Source organism: Octodon degus, unplaced genomic scaffold (genome assembly GCF_000260255.1).
Source record: "Octodon degus isolate 3935 unplaced genomic scaffold, OctDeg1.0 scaffold00046, whole genome shotgun sequence".
In the NCBI taxonomy this organism is placed as follows: Eukaryota; Metazoa; Chordata; class Mammalia; order Rodentia; family Octodontidae; genus Octodon; species Octodon degus.
In genome coordinates, this window is record NW_004524622.1 from 11127578 (window position 1) to 11140685 (window position 13108).

The following is a 13108-nucleotide window of genomic DNA, read 5'->3' on the forward strand; positions in this document are numbered from 1 at the left end:
TCCCACACACTCTCCAGGCCTGGACTAGGACTGGATCTGGGTGTTCCCAGAACTGCACAGCAATTCCCACTCTGTGGGCAGGGTGTGGGGGGGTACTACGGAGTGATGGGCAGCTGCGCCTGGGGTGGGAACAGTAGGTCATGCCAGCACAGGGTAGCCAGAAGCTCTCCCACATACTCACTGGGCGTGGGCCAGGACTGGTCTGGGGGTTCCCAGAACTGGGCAGAAATTCCTACTCTGTGGGCGGGGTGGGGGAGGTGCTGCGGAGTGGTGGGGGGCATCCCAAGGGGGTGGAAGAGTTTCCCACCCACGCTGCGCCTGGGCTGGGACGAGTATGTCCTGCAGCACAGGATAGCCAGAAGCTCTCCCACACACTCACCAGGCCTTGGCTAGAACTGGGTCTCCAGAGTCTATTCTTAATGAATTAGGAGTTACTAAAAATTTTGGTATATTTTCTTCTTTTTTCTTTTATTGCTTTTATTTGATAGATTTTTTTCCAGAATCTTTCTACTGAAAACTCCATCACAAAGTCCATATGGGTTAATATAAGAATATACATATTTCCCTTCAGCTGGATTATCATTTCTTCAAAATTTTGCTTTTATTTTAAGCAAATAAATATTTAATGTGCAGATGGCATAAGAAATAATGATCAATTTACTGTTAATTTATAGTAACTAAGAGGCCTAATTATTTTCATTAAGAAGAAAGAAGTTCAAATGTATATGATTTTCTTTTAACCTTCATACATACTCTTTTATTTAAATAGCAAACCAATTGCCTTTGGGTCAATGAATCAGAATATTTTTCCATATGTACTAGCATACTCACATGAGTTTCAAATTTATTTATTTGGTACGGGGTCTCGCTATACATCTTGAACTCATAACGATCCTCCTGTATCAACCTCCCCAGTTCTGGGATTACAGGCATGCACCATAATGCCTGGTTTTCACTTTAACCTTTAGTTCATTGATTGAAGTTATGTCTTTATCTGTTTGCATTTCCACTGAACAATAGTGGAGTGTATTCTCAGCCTCTGGCACTGCATAAATGCATATATTAATTAATTAATTAAAAATACCACATTTGTACACATTAATTAATTCATTACATGATTATAGCTTTAAAAGTTTAACTGTCTTTCACTTATTCTGTACTTACTGAATATTTATACTCTGCCTAGAAGTACAGAGATCAACAAGCTACCTTTGATCTCACTCTGAGCAAAGGTACAGAAAGGCTCCCTAGAATTTCTGCCTAGAAACAAACTGTTGAATCTACTATTGTCGACACTTGGGAGATGAAAGGTATTTTAACATAGTAAGGAAAGCATACTATGTATAAATTACTTTCACAGAGGAGTCAAGATGGGAAGGATTAAAATAGTACGGGAAAACATCGTGTCAGTGTACAATGCTGAAAAGAATAGGAAAAGGTTTTAGTCAGTACAATTTTAGCATTGGCTATGAGGAAACACCAAGATTTGTCACACACACACACACACACACACAAACACACACACACACAAATGCTTTAACAAGCAGGTATACATATAGAGAAAAGATGCAATAGCATCTTACTATTTCAAGGCAATCACCAGAGCTTGTACAGCCCTATTTGACTTAATTTTGTATGTCTGAGAAACAGTCTAAAGGTTATTCATTTTCCAGAATTGACTCCTCTGTAGGGACATCCAGTGACCATTGACAGGAAGATTAAATGGAATCATTGGTAAGAAAGTCTCAAACTCAATGCTTGACATGTCGCTTGTGCAAAACAAATGGTAGCTGAACCTCAATAGCAGTAAATTAGCAAATTGATTTTCTGGTTTACAAATCAGCCTAGGGAGAACCTGATCATGATTTGAAAGATGCAACCTGCAAGGATGAGGGACCAAAGGGATCTGAGGCCAAGGCTTTCACCGCAGAGCCTTGCATTTCAGCCCAGCCCAGGGTGCCCTACCACAGTGGGGTAGGGTGTCACAGCATGGAAAGGACTGAACTCGCCTCTTCAGACTTCCTTGTATCTCATAGTAAGACCTCTCAAAGAATTGTGATATTTCTATTTGTATTTGTATTTTAGGGAAGGGTTTACAGGGTGTTCAGGATCTCACTACTAGATGGAACTTGTAATGATCCACCTGTTTACATTTTCCCAAGAGCTGGGATTACAGGCTCGGGCCACCATGTCCAGTCTCAATTGTAGTCTTATCACGTCCTGGGGAAGGGGCTGGCATGGCAGGTCAGGGGATCGAAACCCCAGCCCCTGTGCATGCTTGCAGGTGCTTTAATCCACTGAGCCCTCTCTCAAGAAATTGTAGAGATACTAGTAACAGAAATTTTGTTCTTGCCCATGATTTTTATTTGATTGTAAATCCTTTTCTCATACCCAGAATCAGATTGGTATCATGTTCTCTGAGGAGAAATCTAGGGCAGTGGGAACAAGATCAAGGAATAAAACACTGAAATTACAGAATCTCAAAAAAGTTGATATGAAGAACTACCCAATTTAGTCCTTGTTGGGAGTTACTGAAGCTGGAATTGATCCTGTGTGGGAGAGCAGGATGAAGCCTCATTGTCTAAAGCAGTCAAGCTACCTCAGTCTTGAGAAAAACATCCTGCCCGACACTGTCGGCTGTTTGTAGCTAGGCAACCTTGCATCTTACAACTTTGTGGAAGTATGAATAAAGGCTCTTACTGTTGTTCAGGGGGTCCTCTCACCAGCCAGGCAGATGAGTCATCACCTAACCCAGCTCTTATCTTCTTGTGTCTCTTTTCCTCATTCCTGCTGGTGTTTCTCCATGGGTGCAACAGATCACACTGAGAGACCAAAGGATTCTCACAAATCCTAAAACTGTCCTATTGGTAGTGACATGTACAGGACTTAATACAAATGATGTGCCATTCATGTATGGGTTGTTTCAGGTATTCAATGTGATCAAATGCTTTTGTGTTGCCATATTTCCATTTTTCAATACTGAAGAAGATTTTGAGGTTTGATTAAACACTTTTGTCATATATTTACATTAGAAAGTTTAATAAAAGGAGAATAGTATACCATGTGTTAGTAAGGAGTATCCTGAATACGTCCAAGGTCACCAGCCTTCTAGAGGGCCTATCTTGTTTGATCTTTATAAGACATTTGTCAAATGTTTAATTTAAATAACAAGCTCAGGACTCTGAATATTTCTGCATTTTCTCAAGACAGGCTAACCCTGGATCGAAGTTGCCTGTAACTTTTGTTACCAAGAACTTGTCACTATCACTTTCTTATGGATGCTACACACCCCAACTTGTCTTGCCTCATCTTCCCTAAATGAGAGTGAAACACTCCACCTGTTCTCCATGCAAAGCAATGATGAGCTGATGTGATCATGTGGTGCTCAACTTTACTGAAGATTTGAGGGCAATGGAAAGGATTTCTTCCCTAACTCAGAAGCAAAGAAAATATTACATAGCAGTCTTTTCTGTTATAAAAGTTTTTTTGCTCCCCACAGTAATTAAGCTGCTATTTTCTTGGCATTTGTTTGCTGTTATGTTTCTGGAAACCACTACATTCCTTTGTCCTATCTCTCTTGATTTTTCTGGATACCAATTCTTTATTTCTAATTCTTTTTTCAGCTTTCCAAGCTTGAAAATACAGAGATGCAGACAGAAATAGACAGTTATGCAGTATCTTCTTTTTATATGTACTATCTATCTGGTTGCCTATCTAATAGTATATCAACTATTGGTTTTCCTTTTAAATAAAAGTGTAGAAGTGATTTCAACAGTGACAACAGCAGCCGTCTGATCATCTGAATAAGATATGCTATGGTTGTAAGGGAGTACATGAGAGCGTTGAGGAGCAGAGAAAAGTGGTAATAACTTTGACTAAGACACTGATAGGCTAGCAAGATAGCTCAGCAGACTAAGTGCCTGCTTAGGCAAGTGAGGGGACTAGGGTTCAATCCCTGGCACCACATGCTGTTCCAGCCCTGCCCCCTGGGCACACTGAACAGGCCACAGAGTTTGGGTATGGTAGCATACACCTGCAATTCCAGTGCCCGGAAGGCTGAAAACAGGAGGCTTACTATGAGTCTGAACAGTGTAGTGAGACCCTATACCAAATACATTTAAGAAAAAGAAAAAAAAAAAAAAAAAGATTGGGGCCTGGGAGATGGCTCAGTAGAATAAGAGTGAATTCAATCTCCAGTTTAAAAAAAAAAAAGACACTGATAGATGCTTAGGAAACACCCTGGAAACTTGGTCTGTGATCACTGGTGTTTAGGAATCTGCTCTATACACAGAAATTGTGAAGGAAGTAGTCCAAGTGGAGCTGTTCATAGCAAGAGAGCAAAAACATTGCAGTGCAGAATCTGTAAGCAAGTATGATGACCTCTCGAGAAGGAGTATGTGTGGGGTTCACCCAGGATACTGGGACTGAAGAGAGTCACAAACAAACAGCCAGTGGTAGCACAAACAGCAGAAGCAGCAACTCCTAGAACAAAAGAACAGCAAGTGAAAAAATCCATAGCAATAGTAGTTTAAAGACCCTTATAGGTATCCAGAGAGAGAGAGAGAGAGAGAGAGAGAGAGAGACAGACAGACAGAGAGAGACAGACAGAGAGAGAGACAGAGAGAGAGGGAGAGAGACAGAGACAGACAGGCAGAGACGTAGAAACAAACAGAAGGTTCTCCTAATGGCCACCCATTTCACAACACTTGTACCAGACAAGTAAAAACCTAATTGCTTTAACAATCTCTTCTTACTGTCCTTTTGAACTATGGAAAAACTAACCAGAAACACAGTAGAAAATTAAAAAGGAAAAACTATAATAACAACAGCAACAAAACAAGAGAAGAGCTCAGAAAATGCCCAAGCTCCTCCTTTCCAGTGAACAACTCCAAAGCCAAATCAGTCCTAAGATGAAAGATAAATTAGAATAAAGTCAGATTTATACAAAATCAGGCCCTCTATAGGGCTGAAGCATTTCATATCTGGACTATTTACTTTGGCATGAGAGTGATTGCTGAATCTATTTTATGCTATTGAGACTTAATCCAGACTCAAGAAAACCAGTGACAAAACATGTCAAAAAACAGTGGCAAAGAACAACATAAAAAGTTAATGCATGTTTTCATGCCCATTTACTGCAGATCATTCAGTAAAGCAGTTTTCATTTGTTTCTGTTTCACTGCACACACACACACACACACACACACACACACTCCTTTTATATTTGTGTGCAAGACAGGTTAACTTTGTTTTATCTTCATTATTCTTGTTTTGCTTTTAGTACAGAGTCTACAGGGTCTCACTACACAGATGGGACTCGTAGTGATCCTCCTGTTTTTAGCCTCACAGGTGCTGGGATTACAGGTGCATGCCACCACTTCCAGTCTCAATCACTGTCGCAGTGCATCCTAGGGGTGGGGCTGGCGTGGCATGCTAGGGATCCAACTGCAGCCTCTGGGTCTGCCTCAGCAGGTGCTTTAATCCACTGAGCTATCTGGCCGGCCCCTCTTTATTCTTTATGAGTTTCAGACTTTCCCTTTTCTAACTCAAAGTCCATGAACAACTTGTGACCAAAATATATGATGAACGTTTCCATTAGCAGTTGGATTTCACGAGAAGACACACTACATTTCATCCCCCACAGAAGGCCCCCCTTGCAGCAAGCACACCAGCCCCACTCTTCTTGCCACTCTCTGAAGAGGCTGGGAAGGCTTCTTCCCTTGCTGACTTGGAGTCCTTTCATTCTTTCCTCCATTCTTTGGTTCTTCAATGTCCACTGAGTACTTTATATGTGGACATGGATGTGGACAGTGCATCCCTGTGAGCATGTTTTCATGATGACCTTTGATCTAAAATGTTTAGAAAACTTTGATATATGTTCTGATTGTGATGCAGGCCTCAAGTGTGTCTTCCTGCCAAACCGGGCTTCTATAAGTGAAAGTGAACTCAGTTCTTACTGTGGACAGATACTCAACCCCTGTTCATAAATTTATGCCCTACCCCCTTTTCTTACAGGACATGCCAAACCTCAGGGGTCGGAAGAAACCTCATAAGCTATGGTCAAGCAGAACCATGATATTGTTATTCTCATTACTGTGTTCTTAGTAGTCGTGTTGAATATCATGGTTGCTACTTCCAAATATTTACAGCTCTTGGTTCTCACATATTTCTTAGCTGATTACCATCTGCATCTAAGCCACAAAACTTTCTGAGACTGCTTAGAACAGTCACCATCTTCTCTATTAATCTTGTACTTCCCTTAATGGGCAGCTTCCTTCCTGGCATATTTTTCCAATTAGACTGTGGCAGGCCTGCAGTTAACACAACCCTCCAAGTCTCATTCTTTCCAGTGCGCTGTTGCTTTTAGAATATTCATATCATTGTGTAACTGACTGCAGTATTTGTGTATCCATCTTAATAGGCAACATCTCCCTTTATTATGACAGAGAGACTCATTCAGAGCAAATATTTGCTTTAAAATAAAGGTTGCAAACAGGCAAGCATAAATCAGAGACATGTTTTGTTTCACCCACACAGTAATTACATATGGTTTTCAAAGTTCTGAATGCTTTAGAATATTATTAACTCTTGAATTCACCTTATTACCACCATTCCTTACTGTTTCCCTAACCTATATTATTTGCTTCTCTTCTGTAGATATTTGATGTTTTTTTGTATGTGTTGAAAATCACTTTTTTGTTTTTTAAACAGAATAAAAGCAGTACAATGACATTGGAAATGGCACAGAATTTTACTAAACGAAGTGATAGGAATCCAACAATGGTTGTTCTATTGCATATTATTGTCTTCCAGTTAGTTGTTCAGATTATCAGGTATAAGCTTGCAAAATTAGTTAAAAATTAAAAAGAAGACCAAAAATGTAAGCATTAACTGTTCCTTTCAATAGACCTGTAGGAATCAGCAGCACAATTACCCAGGCTATCCTGTGCATACAGATATATATTTTTCCCATCTGTCTTTCTTTCCTCCTTTCCCTCATCCCAATTGTTCTTTCCCTTTGAACAGTTTGTTTTCCTTTCACAGTATCTATTGTTACTTTGAGATTTTACTTACTCTTTCAGGTTTTTACACTAGGGAGACAATATGATGTTTACAAAAGCACATAGCCCAGCTATATATGTGCACCTATGTTTATAGCAGCACAATTTGTCATAGATACATGTTGGAAACAACCCAAATGTCCATCACCTGAGGAACTGATAAAAAAGATATGGTATTTTTATATAATGGAGTATTACTGAGCTATTAAAAAAATAAGCTCAAGGCTTTTGTAAGTCAATGCATGCAGTTAGAGACCACACTCATAAGTGAAGTAAATCAGACATTTGAGTTTTTATTCTACATTAAAGTCTTCATTGACAGACATGTGTGTGCTGAACATATTCATCTGCTCCTAAAGATGGCTACGTCCTAATTCCCTGAGTCTGCAGACACATTACCTTGCCTAGTATAAGGGCTTTTTAGAAATATGATCATGTTCAAGGTATGGAGATGGGGAGATTATCCAGGAAGAGCCATGCAACCTCAAGGACCCTTTAAGAAAGAGATAAGCAAGTCTAAGTTAGAAGTAAAAAGATGTACAATGAAAATAGAGGTTGGAATGAAGTATTGTAAAAATGGAGAAAGGATCCATACTTGGGGAGCTCAAGTAGCTTACAGTAAATGGAAAAGACTGAGGAACAGATTTTTCCCTTAGAACCTTCAGAGTTGTCAACAACAGAAAACAAATATATTACCTAAGAGATAAAAATCAACCACCTCAACCTTCTTTTATATCAATATCTTTTCCACTGGATCATAGTGGTCATGTCGATGTAGCTTTAGTAATAAAATAACCAGTGTGGTGAAGTGAAACCCAGTGATTAAGAGTTTGGCTTTTTTCTTTTTTCACTTTTTTTTTTTTTTTGGCGGAACCAGGGATTGAACTCAGGTCCTTGTGCTTGCCAGGCAAGCGCTTATTCTACTGAGCTTATTCTCCAGCCCCATGTTTGGCTTTTTTCTAAAAATATATGACAGTAAATTTTGCCTTTTATCTATTGAAGAAACCATAATGCATAAGCTAAAGTTCAGCAAAGTAATTGTTCAATCAAAAGAAATCACCAACTGAGTGAAAAGACAACCTACAAATTTGGAAAAAAAAAAAAAACCCTTAACTAATTATCACTCAGACAAGGGTCTTCTATCTAGAACATATAAAGAGCTAAAAAAATTCAGGTCTCAAAATTTAAAGACCCAATCCAAAAGTGGGCATCTGAGATGAATATACATTTCTCAGAGGAAGAAGTATAAGAGGCAAATAAATACCTGAAAAAAAATGCTTTCATCACTGAGCACTCTAGAAATGCAAATTAAAACAATTTTGAGATACCACCGCATCTCAAAAAGAATGGCTATCATAAAGCAATCAACTAATATCAAATGCTGGGGAGGCTGCTGGGAAAAGGGAACCCTTCTCCACTGCTGGTTGGAATGTAGACTGGTGCAACCATTATTAAAATCAGTGTGGAGACTCCTCAAAAAACTAGGACTGGAAATCCTATTCAATTTGCTCTTCCCCTTCTGGGTATTTTCCCAAAAGAACTGAAAACATCATACCATAGAGATATATGTGCACCCATATTTATAGCAGCACAATGTGTCATAGCCAAATCTTGGAAGCAACCAAAATACCCATCACCTGAGGAATAGATGAAAAAGATATGGTGTTTTTATATAATGGAGTATTACTCAGCTATAAAGAAAGACAAACTTGAAGCCTTCATAAGTAAGTGGATGCATGTAGAGACTATACTCATAAGCGAAATAAACCAGATCCACATGTATAAATATTACATTGTCTTCCTACTGTAAGAACCCAAAAGAAGAAATAAAACCTGAAAGGTATAATGTATACAGTTAAATGGAAAGAAACAGAGTTTAATGATTAAACAATGAAGAGGAGAGAAAGGAGAAAAGATAGGGAAAAAGGTAGGGGGAAAAATCATGCAAGTGTATATGCAAGATGACTGAGGTGGCTGTACCTAGACTTTCCATCAGTTTTTGGAAACTAGCAGTTAATGTGTAGAGTTTTCACCCTCACTAACTCTGTACCCTAATATCTGGGAACTAAGCAATTACATCAAGGACTGCAATGTGTAGTATAAAAACCCTGCTTGAATACCTGTCATCTTGGTCTTCTAAATGTGTACCATTTCATTATTACTATACTCTCTTTAAATTTTTTTTTGAGAAAAAGAGAAACAAGAACAAAAATTTAATATTTCTTGAAAGTAAGCAGTAATATTCAATTATATGTCCAATCTTACATAACTTTATCTGTTAATCTGAGCAGCAGATTTGATGATAAAAGTAGATAATATAGCAAACATTGTTAATTGACTATTCTTTTTTTCCCAGTATTTTAGGGAAGAATTGGCTATTCTTTTTTTTTCCTGTAGTTTTATTTTCCTGTATTTTATTTCCTGTGTTCAGGGTCTCACTAAGTAGATCAGACTTGTAGTGATCCACCTGTTTATAGCCTCCCAAGAGCTAGGATTACAGGCGTGTGCCACCATGGCCAGTCTCAATTGCCATCTCAGTGCGTCCCGGGGGCAGGGTTGGGACGGCAGGTCTGGGGATCAAACCCCCGGCCACTGCACCTGCTTGCAGGCACTTTAATCTACTGAGCTATTTAGCTGGCCCTTAATTGGCTATTCTTGTTTTGAAAATCTGTAACATATGCATTATTGAAGGCTACCCTGTTTCTGTCTTGTTTCTGAGTTGTGTTCTTGGTTTTGTTTTTACTCTTCAAAATAAAATAAAATTATAAAAATAGTAATGGTTTGCAAATTGTTGAGGAGACTTTTGTGCCTTTAGTGCTCTTTTACCTACCTATTAGCAATGGGCTGCTGGAAATCTTTTCCATTTTTTATTTAAGACTTTTGATGATCAGAGTTGTTTTTCTGCATACTCGCTTATACTTTGTTTCACCTATGTTTCTCTTTGCTTTCTCCCTGTTATTTCTTGTTCCCTCACCCCTTAATGCTAGCAACAAGGGTTCTCTGTGGGTTTCTCACTAATTACTTCTCTGTCTTCTGTTAATGAGGATTAAACAAATCTAGATTTTAGTGACTGAGCCAAAAGCTCAGAATGAGCCTCTAAAGGCCATTTTCAAAAGCCCCTTGGCATGATAGCAATGATAGCAATCACATTAAATAAGAGAGAGATGTCGACAGCTTTCATGTCTCTCATCCCTAACACTACTAAAGAAGGTATCTCTGTTCTTCATTTCTTTCAACTGCCAACTGTGAAGCATAATTTGATTTGGCATATGGCAGCAAAGCCATGAAAAAACAGAGAAGAGGACGGTTTGGATTTTCTTCCACATTTGCAGATCATCAACTGTGGGTCTGGATTTCAAGGGAGACAGAGGTAACAGATGCTGTCCCTGGAGGATTGCCAAGTCACCCAGGTGTAGTGGCTAAAAAAAAAAAGACAAGAAACAGGAGTGCAGGCTTAAGCACCTGTTGGTGTGACTCCTGTTGTTTTTGGCTTCTAAAGAGTTTAATTTGCAACAGTCAATGGTAGATGAAAATGGGGTCACTTCCCATAACCAGGTATTTAAAGCATGTAGGAAGCAGCCCGCATGAATTTACATCAACATTTGTCATTGTGTTTCTCTGTGAGAAAAATGTGTCAAATTATCTTAGTTTTTATATAGCACAGACATGCAATCACTAACTTTCCTCTAAGCTAAACATAATAAAGACTTAGTGCCACCAAACAGTGGAAGGTCACAGGGCCTGGTATATTTTATTTTGACTAGCCTGGTATTTTAAAAAACATGGTTGCCTGCAGGTAAAGTATACGCAATGTATATAATTCGTTCTTTTTGTAGAAAGCTATTTGTTCCTTCTATTGCCCACTTCTGATGCACAGCATAATGCTTCCCCCAAGATGTCCATATGAATATATTACATTACATGGGAAGGGGGCCTTGTTGATTTGCTTATGTTAAGGACCTTGATATAGAGAGATTATTATAATTTATCTGAATGAGGCCAATCTAATACCAACCATGCTTTTCAGTGAAAGAAGGGAATGTTACTGGAACTCAGGATCTGCCTTGGATGATGATTTATACTGCATCTGTGTTGTGTGGATATTTCAGTTCTTGAGTCCTTTCCAAGAAGATTGACAAGGAAGTCTATGGGCAGGAACTCATGGTAGGCAAGTTGCAGTATGATCAATGATGTTTATTGTGAGAGAAGCACAGTAGAATCTTAAGCAAAGCTAACTTTTATTGGGAAAATACAACTGGAAGGGCTGCAAGTTGGGAACTTGGCAGAGGAGTGAGTGGCTGGAGAGACTGGGGTAATTTATTGGAGAGAACACACCCTGGGAAGATTCCAGGTGCGCAGAACCACAGGTAGCAACAACCTCAAGGACTAGATTGGTTTCTGTATTTTTCCTTAGAATTTGGAGGAGTGGGCAAAGGGGCCACAGAGTGCATTGGAGGAAGGGCCACCTTTTATTCAGCAAGGGATGCTGGGAAACCTGGTTATTTGTTTGCAGAGGATTGAAACTGGATGCTTATCTCTCACCACATCCTAAATCAAAATAAAAATGGATCAAAGATCTCAATATTGAAACACAAACATTAAGGTAAAACATTGGAGGACACAAGTGTAGGAAAGGCTTTTCTGAGCAGAATCTCAATTGCACATGGAATAATAGAATCAACAAAAGAGATTATAATGGGTGGGCTATGCAGAGTCTGTACTGGAAGATAATCAGTTAGTAATTAGGTAATCTAAAGAATGGGAAAGAGTTTTTGTCACTCCTCAGACTGAGAACTAACATTTAGAGTATATAAAGAACATCATATTTAAGCCACCTAAAATTAAAGACCTAGTCAAGAAATGGGCAAGAGAAGTGAACAGGCACTTCACAAAGGAAGAAATACAAAGGATCAAAAATACATGAAAAACTGTTCAACATTTCTGATCATGAGACACATGAAATTAAAACAATTCTAAGATTGCATTTTACTGTGGAAAGAATGGAAATAATAAAAAAAAAGAAACAGTAACAAATACTGGTGAGGTTTTGGGGAAAAAGGAACCTTCTTTCATTGTTGGCGGGAGTGTAAATTACACACCATGTAAATCTGTATGTAAATTTCTCAAAGCACTGAAATTAGAAAATCCAGACTACCTAGTTATCCCCTTTCTAGGTATCTTCCACAAACAGCTTTAGACAGCATATTACAGAGATACACACTTATTGATGCTTATAGCAGCAAAATTCATAATAACTAAATCCTGGAAACAGCTTGCATACTCACTAGCAGACATCAGGATAAAGGTAGTGCAGTATCTATATCCAATGAAATACTACTCAGCTATAAAGAATGATGAACTTAAGAAATTTTAGGAAAATTGATGCCCCTGCAAAATTATAGCACTAATATCAGATGAAATAAAACAGATGCACAAGCCTAATATCATATAAGATCTCTCATTTGAGTGAGGCAAGGGACAGACAAAAATAATAAAAGCTGGGGAAAAGGGAAGGAGCTCTTGCCATAAGGAAGAGGTTCAATGGAACAGGGTAAGGGGTGGGAGAAGGGGAAGGAGAAATAAGTACAACAAAGATGCCATGTAGAAGGACCCAACAATCTCAGTCAATATAAACATTACATGAATAAACATGAGCTAAGATTCATAGCAACAAAAATGAAACTTAAGACAGAAGAATCAGAGGAGAGAAATGGGGGAGGATGGAGGAGGGGATTTTTTAAAATGAAACAAACTATAGCATTACATCTATCCACTTTCAAGCTAATTACAAACTGTGAAATGCAAACACGTACTAAGGAAGTAAAAAAGTTTCCAAAATTACTTCACTGAGTAATATCACAAAATTCTATGGATTTCAAATGAATTTAGTGAATGTTGGGTTAGATGAAGATCGTGTTATTGCTCAACATTACTTGTAAAGAATATTATGAATTCAATATTATGAATTAAAAATAAGAATTGTTGCCCACCCAGAACAAGTGTGGAGGATACTAGCTCGGCTCCAAGGCATGAATCAAGAGCGTCGA